The following is a 13024-nucleotide window of genomic DNA, read 5'->3' on the forward strand; positions in this document are numbered from 1 at the left end:
AAAAAAGAAGAGTGAGAGTGTTGAATGCCAGTAACATATATGTAACCTGAAGTGCTAAAAAGGCAGATAACTTAAATATTCACTTTCTGTATGTAGATGAGTGAATAGGAACAGATAGTCAACATCAAGGTAAATGAGACACAGATCACAGCGCTCATTCACAGCAATTTCCTGTGTCCCCACTCCACTCTCAGTGCTGACTATCTTGTGATATCAGAGCTGTCTTGGTCCTGGCTTTTCTGCTTAGTTTTATGTGGCTGGAGCAGCATGAACCTCTATTAACTGAAGTTACATCCTACGCTTTGCAGTAGTAGCTGTGAAACATAGAAAAATCCCATAGGCTGCACAGCTAGTTTCACAGCCTTGGTATATCTCACTTAATCTTGTAAAATGGTTAACCAGTAAGCATAGGCATGCTGGCAACAGGCGATGATTTCTACTGGCATAATATCATTACAAAGCCATGAGAGATGCAAGGCTAAATGAGAATTAGAAGCCCAGGAAGAAAATCAGCAGGCTTACATAGATTCAGTAGAAAGATACAAGCATTTCAGCTCCCATAGGGCAAAGCCCATGGTACCACCCAGCTGCATCTGATCTCTCAGGAAAGCCAGAAATAGTGCCACCTTCTGCCCCATGAAATTTGTATGCACTGCCTATAGGTTATTACCATTAGTTAACTGAAAACCAAGCGACACATTTTGACCTTCATCGACAGAAAAAAAAAAAAAAAAAACCAAACACTGCCACCAACAACATCAAAAGCCTGTTTTCTTTTCAGTGGATTATTTTCTGAAAAAATGTTTTGTTTTGAACATTCATATAAAAAAACCAAACCAAACCAAACCAACCAACCAACCAACCAAAAAAAAAGAAAAAAAAAAAAGAAAAAAGAAAGAAAGAAAGAAAGAAAGAAAGAAAAAAAGAAAACCAGACAGATCTGTTTGCAGAAAACTAGAATCTCTCCCCTGTGGACTAGCTCCTTCTACCAACCATGACTACTCCTAGGAGAAAGAAAGATCTCATACACAATGCACAGATGAGATTGTGTTTCGTCATCTTTGTAGCACTTGTAATCAAGCTTCCAGTCCTTCCTGTTTTGAAGACAGTAATTTGATACAGCTGTGCTCTTGGCGCAACGTAGTGATGTAAATCTGAGCTTGTCTGGTTACTTTGGCCCTTAGCTATAACTGAACTGCACTCTGCATTTCCAGACCAATGCTGGTTTTTATATAAGCACTTCTGATGAAGGCTTGATTACTACACTTTCCAAAGGAAAAAAAAAAAAAAAAAAACACAAAATACCAAATTTCTTGTTTTCCCCAGTTCCTGGCCCAACAGGAGTCTTCTCCTCTCAAATCAAGATTAATGTAGAAAGTTTGGTATGGATGCCAAAACCAAAATATTGTCGTCAAAGATTTACTACGTGAAAGCCATGTAACAGACTACATGTGACTTATGTAACATTAAATTAGATTCTTATTATTACAAATTAATGGAAGGAAACATAACATTATAGGTGTTTTTGATATCTGAACCAAATACATATTAACCTGGACCACTTATGGACCCACTGAGATATCAGTGGCCGTAGCCAGAACTGCCAAGAGATGAGAGGACATTCCTTTAAGGCCAGCATTCAGGGCAGCTCCAGGACACCCCACCAGTCCTTCTCCACATCAGTACCTCCTAAATATAAGGAACTGAAGTAGGCAATGACTGAGCAACTGAGAGAAAATGTAACATTAAATAAAACTGCTAAAAAAGGCCCCAAAGCTGTGTTTTCTGGGTCCTGAAACTCAACTATTCTGCCTGTAGTAGAGCTTCTGGCTGGATTTGTCACCTAGAAGAAAATCCCTCTCTGAAGGTGAGCTACAGCTATACTGATGGTCTGTAGGTACACTTTCAACCCTAAAAGCTTGCTGAAAACTTTTAGGTCAAAATTCAGACTTAAAACACTACCTCTGACTTTTTTTTCCTTAAAATCTTTATCTAGAACACAGAGTTAAAGCCTAAGCTGAGGTCAGCAATTAAATAAAAATGAAGTTCTTTGCTTATTCCCAGTACTGGTATCCCTTGCTTACTCCAGTTTTGACCCTGGCATTCACTGCTGTCATTTCAGGTTATGTTGCCCAGGAATTAGCAGAGCTCTGGCACAAGGAGAACCTATCACATCACAGCATGATCTTCGTTTTGCATTTCAGCCCTAGAGGTTCTCCATGTTTGAGGCTGAGAGCTGTGAAAGCCAATCCTTGATCAGTTCTCCAAGAGACAGACACCACTCAGTGATGCCTAAGTGTTTTAAGGAAGAAAGTTCTCTACAGTGCTTCACAAACTTTTTCCAGATTGACGACTGGGCTATGGCCACTTTTCATGCAAATGATGATTGCCTCCAGCTTTTGAATCATTGCATGCCATTTTGGCTGAAGTGGAATTGGAAACTCACCTTCCCTTTACTTGCTTTAATTTTCTGTGGTCTCAATTTATTTATTTTTATGTGAGTGATATTAAGCAATATTGGGCAATACCTTCATAGCTATGTCACCATTCTTGCCGGTTAACATTATTAAGGCTGCTGTTAATTTCTTCCCCCTGCTACGCATTCCTGCTGCTTTTGGAGGTGAGGTGGGGGTGGAGGCTGGTGCAAGAGCTCGTGCTGTGCTGAGCTGCATGAACCGCATTAGTATTTCAGTGGGGACTATTCACATCAAGCAGCTGCTCTGTCAGCCAGCAACATGCCTCACACGTCTCCAACAGAGCCAGAAATATACTTGTGGATCAATTCAGTTCCTGCTGAATTTTATGGAATGTTTTCCATTGATTTCTAATGAGATTTAGATCACAAACATTTATTTCTGCACAGAAGGCATGTCCCTAGCCTTCAGGAAGGATAAACTATCATGCAGTTTCTTCTTTTTGCCCAGTGCTGTTCCCCCAGCTCATGCAAATAATGACTATGTGGTGTACATAGCAAAGGAGACGCTCTGATCCATAGAGTTCAAGCCTGGCAGCGTTACTTTCCCAGCCCCATGAGTGTAGCTATTCAGTATTATAACATTCAAAATAATTATACCTTTGATATATTTCATTTGAAGTTGCAATGACTTTCTTTCATGAACTCCTTCTAATTATTGTACTTGAAGTGACAAATTAAATGTCATTTGAAGCAATTATACAAAATACTCAAAAAATTATACATAGGTATGTCAATTAATATAATTAAGTCAAAAGTTACATTTCACAGCTGATTCAGCTTTTCCATTACTGCCCTGAAATTGCTCGTGAGTTGAAAGCAGCATTTGAACAAATCTGTAGCAAATCTGAACACTAAAACACTAAAAGACTTTTTTTTTTTTTTTTTTTGCATTTATTTGAGAAGTTTGGAAAAGCATGAGCAATTCTACATAAATAAAATGGAATGATATACTACTTTTTTTTTTCAAATGTGGTTGGTTTTGTTTGGTTTTGTTTTGTTTTTCCATTTAACTTCAATAATTTTCTATGTCAAAGCCCTAGAAAGAAACACGTTGTTCCTGAGCCTCCGCTCTTGCTTTGTGGATGGAAGAAGTAAACAAATGTGATCTATGGGGATTTACACATTAGTTTTTGTTTCACAATGGGTAGCGCTTCAGCAGCAGCATGGTAACTTTTTGCTGTCTCAAGGGCCTCTAAAACTTTGTTATTTTTTCTTGAACCACTTGGTCATGCAGAATACGGGCTCTGTAGGCTTTTCTTCCTCATAAAGAAAAGCAGGTGATGAAGACTTTTCTTTCTAACATGTCCTGCTCTCAGAGGAAAGGCAAAGATCTCTAGCTCTTTGCCAGGCAGCCCAAGAGACTACCTTTTTTTTGCTCAGTGCTCTAAGAGTCCTCCACTCTCCACTCTCAGGTCTTTCCTTGGGGCTGTACCGGCAGTGTGTGCTCCTATGTTATATTTACACTTCACAGATTGGTGCTCTTGAAACACTAGAAACCACGTGGTCTTCTCAGTTAAGCACTTGCTCAACTTTGCCTTATTCTGCTGTTTTGGTTGACATCACCTGGAAGAGTTACATGACGTTTACTAAATTCAGAAGTGCTGATCAGTTGTCTTTAGCACACAACATACCTTAAACCCTTTCGGCACATCTTTGTTCAATTATATTGATAGAGAGCAGCCAATTCTACTCAGGGGGTACCTGTACCTGATAAGTGGTGCAAAGGTGCAAGAGAAAAGCTGTGATACTGCACAGAGAGTGCATGAGTTACCCACAGGGAAATACAAAGGAGCAGACAGCCCCACTCAGCCACCTGGGAAATGATACTGCAATGGCTATGTGCCACAGGTCCCTGAAAACAACACTGAAGTACTTCGCTGGAAAAAGCAGATTTCTTCTAGTAGGTTCTTTTATTTACAGCATTGACAGAGAACAAAATAAAATTAATGATAATGATGCTAAATACAATCCTGTGACCTTTTCATGCCTTCCATGATTTCTTAGATTTTCTTATTCTAAAATAATGCAACTGTGGTCCAAAAAGGCCTGCCTATAGCTCTGAAAAAAAAAAAAAATGTACCGCATGTTAACAAAGTTAAGTGAAGAGAACATAAGCCACAGATAGAATCTAGAGATCTTGAAGGGTGCTGAAATTACAGCACAAGAGACAGGTGGTATTCATTTATCCACAGATCAAATACCATGTGTTTTGTCTTCTCTCCTTGCTGGTTAGTTTCTGTAATCGAAAATAAAAAACATTGAAAAGGAATGTGTATTTTGCTCTTGCTTTCTTACAAAAACATTACTCCCTCATGCTCTTTGAAAGCATAAGTTACAGCTCATGGTCCAGTGTGGGATGCAGGTGCTGAGATACCACAGAAATGATGACCACAATGTAAATACTCAGATAGCTAAATACACACAAAGGGGAACTCAGAAACAAAATGAATGTTTCAGAAATCTAGCAGTTCAAGAATCTGTGAAAGACCAGGGATTAATTATTTAACATATACAACGTTGGTAACCAGCATAAACGGCACAGAAGATTCCTATAGACATAAAATTAGGGCTCTACACCCTTTTAAATAATAAGTAAGAAATGTGGATGCATTTGATTTTTCTGGAAGGTTGGCTGTACTTGCATTTGATTTGGAACAGTGGGAAGGAGTGAGAGCAAAAGACTATCCTTTAAATAATCCACTGAATGAATAATTGTAAAATTTACTGAATCTAGTGTGTGAAGAATAATACTCGTCCAGTTAAGGAACTCGCATTGCAAAGAACAGAATATGGCAACAACATTTATTTTATAACAAAATTATAAAAAACAAACAAACAACAACAACAACAACAAAACAACAAAATGTCACAAAGAGAAAGTAGAGGAGCTTTTGAGATTCTGTGAATTTAGGGCCTGATGTTTATTTGGGCTTATAATACCCAAGTGAAGGCAAGTAATGAAATCAGCAGTGATGTATTGGCATTCATGATACTGTGCTCATCACTTGGTGGCCTAGGGAGACTCTAGGGAGACTTCAAATGCTTCTCTATAATAAAGTGTCTTTTTATTATCACACCATTGTTTCAGTTCCAACTGAATGGCAAATGGTTTGCTAGAATTTATACAGGTACTTTTTTGGTGCATTTTTTAATTGACAATACACTGATTGATTGATAGAAACTTGAAAAACAGCTTGCTCATATCTACTAAAAATAACAGAAAAGCTGGGCCATGACTTTGCTAAGCTGTACACTTAGTCACTCTAATGGCATACACAATAGAGAAAATAGTTAAAAAAAAAAAAAAAGATAAACATATATTAGCCTCCACACCCTAATTTTTGCCAATAATTTAAGAATAACAGAATGTGTTTTAGCATATAGCTTTTCTCATCCATCAGTCAGTCATTAGCATAAGGCTTTCATACCCCTAATATTCAAAAAAGACCCCTAACCCCCTAATATTTAAAATGATAAGGGGCAATGCATTCACATAACTAGAAGTTCTGCACAGACTTGATATCAGAAAGGTCCAGCAAGCCAATATGAAGTAAGCTGGAGTGAAAGAATTCTTCAGTCTTTCTATGAAAAACATTCACAATTCTGTAGTTCTCAGTCGATTTTTATTCACCAAGTTCCTGACACAAAACTTAGCTCTTTCCACATTTCTTTGCCACAGTAAGAGTGGCCTTGTGATTGGTCAAACTTGTCAACATACGAAAAAGGCATTTTACTTCATTTACTTCATTTTTCTACTATGCTAAAAATATGTTCACTTTGCAACCAGTTAGGTGTTGTATGCATAAGACTAACTGAATTCCTTATGTGTTAATTCACTATAGTGGTTAGTGGAATTGGCTAGAATGCCTAACAAGATTTGTCTGTCTACAAACAAATCCCTTTCATAATATACACAGAGGTATTTTACCAAGTTAGAACATTTCTCCTTCTTGTTTAAAACCCAATGGACTGAATGTCATTTCCTTGTCTTCTGACTGGCTTTGATGATACCTGCTAATTATAGATTATTTCATAAACATTTAATGAAGCCTAGAAATAGTCCTACATGACTGGCTATATCTCCTCATCCCTATCCGGGAGATAGGTTCGAAGGCTTAGATAAGCAACTGAACCATGAAATCAGAACACAGAATTGTTATTGTCAAGAATATCTTTCATGTCGAGTTGATTTTCAGTCATGCATACATAAAGTAGGTAAGATACTGAAAAATAGATTTCAGGAAAATATTTCACAAATAGTACTGTCAGATTTGTGAAAATGTTATTGGATATGTAGAGTGTCCCATGCAAAATATAGTACCATTATCCAAATAAATTCCTTAATGAGAAATTTAACAAGTAGATTAGCCATGAAAAGAAAATTTAGCCAATTTTTTCCCTCAGATATCATATTTATAAAATACATAATACATATACCACCCATATGGACACCTGTACAAAGTTAAGGCTTCTTAATTAAGTTTTCTGGGTTTTACATACTTGAGATTAAATGTAAATATACTGATAATATTCTTTCAAGTGATGCTAATGAGCTGCACACATTTCTTCAGGAAATGATTTGGGATATGTTTATAAAATCTAACTGATATATCTGTCATACTACAGAAAGATTTTTATAGTGTTCTTGCTGCATTTCTAGGCTGACTGTTTTACTGCTTGGCCAATACTGTTTAAAGAATTTCAGTGATTGAGTTTCAAATGTGGAGTATAATGAACAGCTACCTATGGTGATACTAATGATTACCTAGACAAAGCACAAGCATCAGCAGCAGTAGCCATTCCTTGGATCTGTTTTAAACTTTAAGTGCCTTTTCATCCAGATCACATACCAAACTGATTTAATACCAGTAAATTTCACAATAGAAGAGCCAAAAATGTAAATTGTATGTAAATGTAAAAGTCTTATCTTCTGTCAGCTTTAAACAAAAATCTATTATCTGAGTTCTGAAATTCTTATTTATTCCAGTCTTCTGCATCCCAATGGATCTTTCAGATATTGATTTGAATATGACTGCACACAATTAAAATAAATTATTTCTCAAGAGTCTATGAAGCTATTTACCATTTTACCTCAACAGCTAACTGCCAAAATTTACCTGTCCAGAACCCTATATTTTCTTTGTATTTGTTAATGCATCAAACCAATTATTATTGTTTCAGTTTTCAACTATGAAGCTGATATATATTCTTTCCTTCCTTGTTACTGTGCATTTATTCTCTTATGTGCTAAATGGCAACTACCGTTTTATATTATAATCCTTTTCTTTTATGGCCTTTAAAGTCTACTTAACCACACAGACTCAACAAACTTCCAAACAGCCTTTCTCAATTATTAAGACAATCAAGCAAACAGGCAGTAGGCAGTTGTTCATGTTTGAAGGTCACAAAATTTAGACGACTTGATATTTCTGACTCAGTTCAAAGCTCCCATACAAAAAAAAGTAGCAGTATGTCTGTCTGACTTGCTCAAGATTTCTCAACAGGAATGTTGGTCTGCTGAGGATTCGGGCTGCTGAGTTCTGCAGGGAGTTAGTATTCATTTTATGATGTCATAAATTAAATCGTAAGTTCAAAAGTTTAGAAGAAGCAAGGAGAAACACAAGTCAATGTAACACAGAAGGATAATAGATGTGCAGATAGCACTTCAGAATCAAATGGATGAAAGCTTTAAATTTGACTTGAGATTTGGAGATTTTGGAGTACTGAAAAGTAGATTCCTACATACAGACATGGAGTGAGAAGAGGAGGAAGTGGGAAACTACAGCAGCCTTAATTGACACAAGAGGAAGAATAACAGAGAAAAAAAATATGTTTTATGCACAAATGTCAGGAATATGAAAGCTAGCAAAGTTACAAGCTTTTATTAAGCTGTGATGTACATGACACGAAGACATCTAATTAAGATAATATGTTGTCATTATGGAACACTAGAAGATAAAAGTAGCAGACTTGCTGAACATATCTGTGTAAAGACAATCAGTGAAAGGAAGAGAATTATCTGGGTAAGTGTCCAGCATGGATCACTCAATCCAATTTTTTTTTTTTTTAAGCAACCACGTAAAGCATAAAAAGGATAGTAGCTGGAAGTAATGGGAAACTCATTACCAGTTGTGGCCTATAGGAAAAACAGTATGGAACAAGATCAGTCATTCTTCATACCTTGAAAGAAAAGTTCTATTTCTAAGTTGCAGAACTTCCTCGGGGTCACTGTAATATGTTGAAAAATGGGGAAGAAGGTTTTGATACTCTTTTTAAACAGAAAAATTGGAGGTAATGTCTAGTAGAGAAGGCAGGACTTCCTGTGAATTCATTCAGTTTGGAGTTAGAATAAACTGCATTATTCTTGCTCATGTATGCATAAAGTGTGTGGTTCTCAAATTATAATGAAAATGTACTGTCGTTCAACATTTGTCAGTATATAGCCTGCATCTCAAGAGCATCTGGAGATCTCAAAGGTAAATAATGTAACAGAGAAAATTCAATCAATATTCTCATTAAAGTAATTGCTGTATTTCAATAGGAAGTGTTTTGCAGTATTTTATACTCTTTGTGGTGTCCCCTGGGAAAGCAGGGGTCTGTGTGTGTGTAATTTCAGCACAATAATTTTGTACAGGAAAAAAGGATGCTTAAAAACTGTGACTATTTTAAATGATTGGATTATAAATCAAAAACTATTTTGCCAGCTATTAATCTCTTAAGGGGCACTCATGGGTTTGCAGAGTTCTCTTTGACATAAATGCATAAAGCCTCAAGATAAACTTGTGATAGAATGATTGATCAGAAATATAGTCAAGAAAAGTACTTTTGGAGAAACTGATCAAGGAGAAACAAAATCTTATTCTCAGGAAGATGAAGTGTCAGAAGAGCAGAAAACTAATGATATTTTATAAAAAATCAAGACTTGCAAATATGACTTACTAATAAGGTAATCTGAAAATTAGCCCACTATGCGAGATGAAGCTATTGCTGTACAGTGGGGAATTGCTTCAAAATAAATGAGTAAGAGAGAGTAAATACACATAATATAATATTGGTGACTCTTGGTAATCTCAACATTTTTTAAAGGATGGTCTAAACAATTGAAATGAATCCGGGGAGAAATTAGTGTAAAATGGAAGAAATATCAAGTTAAAAACAACAACAACAACAAAGAAAAAAGAGGAATATAAGAAACATATATTTTTTTAATTGTAATTTTTTTTTAATTGTAATTTTTTTAAAAATTAAGATTGTAACTGCACTAGAAATAGGAGGAAAAAAACAAAGAAATAACTGTCTATTCTCAAATGGAAAATGATAACTGAGTGAAAAAGAGAAAGCTATAAGCTGTAGCATTTCATATCTTATTTACATTACTTTAAATAAATTGGAAAAAAATAGAGAGGGAGAAAGGAAAGGAGCTAAAAAATAAAGCTGTATCTCAATTAAATAAGTAATAAGCTTACAGCTACCCCAGCAGATGGGGGTGCAGTCAAGAGTTCAAGAAGAAAAGATGAGATCAGTGCTTTCTATGATACGGCTTGTGGTGTATTTGTTGACTACAATAACTTGACTTACATAAATGGTGATTTTGACAAAAGCACAAAACTGTGGTCAGTGAGAACAAATGATTGTGTTGCCACAGAGCACTATCTCCTGAAGACTGACACTATGAACTACAGATGATTGAAATGAAAAGATTTTAGATATGATAGTTGTATCAAGCTCAGTAGGCCTAAGGAGCCACTTGGTGTAGTCTCTGAGATGTTGACCATTATCTTTCAAGAAGAGGATAATGTAGGGAAGGTCACAGCAGACTGCAGAAAGGCAAGCAATGCACCTATCTTTAGAAAACAGGCCTAAGGAATTGTAGACCAGAGTTACATAAACCCCTTGGGAATTTTGGAACAAATGTTTGAAGACTATTTGCAAGTGACCCAGAAGGTAGCAATTGGATTAAAGCAACCAGTGCATATTTGGCAAGAGCAGATCATGGAAGCAGACTTTTTTCTCTCCCCCCCCCCCCCCCTTTTTTTTTTTTTAATTAGTATGGTAACTGGCCTAACTTTTATGATAAAAGCTACTGGTGAAGTGTTTCTCAGTTTACAAATGCTTTTGACACTGACATCGTCTGATGTGCCTTCCCCATATGCAAGCTAAAGAATTATGTTCCACATTTAATCTCTATCAGATGCATCTATAGTTGACCATAAAATAACTTTGTTGCATGTTTCAGGGGGTGATTTATAGTCACTGAGTAATCAGCATATACAAATTCAAGTCAATATTGTCAGATTTTGGGAAACATAACTTACATATAAAATGGCATTCCCCCCATGAAAGGCAGCAGGTGAGAAGACAAAAGTATTCAGAAGAAAAAAAAAAATGAAATGACCTTGATAAATAGCAATCTGAAATTCATTTAAGACAATTACAATGAATTTATTCACTCAGCTTTGTTCTGTTAGCTATATACCAAAAGTACCTGAGATTGTAACAACTCACAAACTAAACACAAGTCAATGCAAACCTCCATCTTTAATATGTTAATGGAAACACTGAATGTTGGACATGAGAGAACTCCTCTGTTTGATGTGGTCAGGGATGCAGCAGTTGAAATAACACATCCAGCACTGACTGTCAGATGCACAGTGCAGAGCTCTTACAGAACAGCAACAAACACAGAGCTTAGCAAACTTGACACAAAGTGTGGCTGGTGGAAGAGGAAGCTGAATCTGAGGTGAAGCCTCATATGTGACATGGCAGGAGAGACTTCAACCATAGAGAGTGCTGTCAAGGGGCTGGCAATTCCATTGTGCCATTGTGCAATTTCCATGGGTGGAAGGTTGAGGAGAAATGCTCAGTAGAGAAGATGAGGGAAAAAAAATCTGCTTCTCAATAAATGAGAAAGTGGCAACCAAGCAAGTCTATAGACTCTCCATCCTAGGAGACAGACTTCTGTCAGAAATGCTGCCTGCTGTTTTGTTCTCTTCTCAATTTGATAACATGAACTAGGTGACTTTTTTTTCAATTTCTCTATTTTGTGATATAGGTACTCACATCCTATCACATAGGGATAGTCACAGGGAGCACACTGCACTCCGAGGGCTTCAGTCCTTGACCACTTCAGGTGGGAACTTGAAAAAAAGTCTTTGCTGTTCCCTTCTGCTTGTGCCTTGCACTCAAGCAGAGGATGAAGGCTCTTGGTCACCTTCTTTCTCCCCTTGCTTGGAGTCTTGGGCTCCCCACATTGGAAGAAGCTTTTCAATTTAAATTTCTGTAATCATAGTATGGTTTGGGTTGGAAGGCATGTTAATGATCATTTAGTTCCAATCTTTTTCTCTTGGATAGCGTCAACTCTTATTAGACCAAGTTACTCAGAGCCCCATTCAACCTGGCCATGAACAATTTCAGAAATGTGTTCATCAACTTTTCTGGACTACAAGTTTCAATCTCTAATCACTCTCATAGTAAAGAATTTATTCCTTTCAAATAACCTAAATCCACTCTTATAGTTTAACCCATTATCCCTTGTCCTATCACTACAATAATACTATTCCTGTCTGCTTTGAAAGATATTATCAAAAACTGTGCAGTCACCTCAATTAATGATTGACCATGTGACCATGACTCACAGCACACACCACCTTTATGTTACTGCATGTGCCTGTGTGCTGGTGGTTAAGAACAGGATAACTGTGTTTTATTAAATTTTGTCTCAGAAATAGTGCTATGTTATGAGTGCTATACTATAAGTGCTATATTTCCTGCCAGAAGTTAAAAATATCTGTAGGATACTTTCTCTGTCGGATTGCATTTGTAGGATGCAATGACACTGTTTAGTATTTGTGATCTTGATTTTTTTCTTTGAAAAAAGAAAAAAATAAAATAAAAGAAAAGCACTGCCCTAATTGTTGAGCACATTCAATGTCAGTGGTCTGTGAAAGCCTGGATGTCCACAAGTCACATTTATGGACATCTGACCTGTTAGCTATTTACATTTGTGCATCAGTATGAATAAATGGAGTGTGGCAGCAGTCATGTGAGGCTACTTTTGTATGTTTCTTGGTTTATGCCTTATACTTTTCCAGTAGTGCCTTCCTTCAATCTTACTGACATTATATATATTATATATATACACATATAAGCTTTTATATATATTACATAAATTCATGTGTGTATGTATTTTTCAGCTTTTTCTGCCTTGTTACTTCAGTTTATTAACAATTCAGGCTTTTCAAACTGCCTCATACTGGATAAACCCCTCCCCCTTTATTTCAGGATGATAAATTAAACTATTTAAAGAATGACTCATTACAAGTATATATCCTGTTGGTGCCACCACCCTCCTACACATAATAATTACTGAAGTTTGCAATGTGACGCACAGTCAGCACTTTCAAAGCAGGGTATCAGTGCTGGCTGTTGCAATGCCTGAATACCTTACTGGCATTGGTTACCCATGGCAACTAAAATGATCTATTTGTGGTGATAATGGCTTGTTGTTCTGTTTGGTGGAGTTGCTGTATTTCTTCCCCTTTCAATTTC

At 36.5% G+C, this 13024-nt stretch overlaps 1 long non-coding RNA gene across 1 annotated transcript in view; it reads left to right on the top strand.

The window, feature by feature from the left end:
* LOC112532124 overlaps positions 1-13024 on the top strand; it is a 122420-nt gene that overhangs the window by 90844 nt on the left and 18552 nt on the right. The gene's annotated exons all lie outside the window — the stretch shown is intronic.

The sequence above is a fragment of the Gallus gallus genome, chromosome 3 (genome assembly GCF_016699485.2).
Source record: "Gallus gallus isolate bGalGal1 chromosome 3, bGalGal1.mat.broiler.GRCg7b, whole genome shotgun sequence".
Taxonomy (NCBI): Eukaryota; Metazoa; Chordata; class Aves; order Galliformes; family Phasianidae; genus Gallus; species Gallus gallus.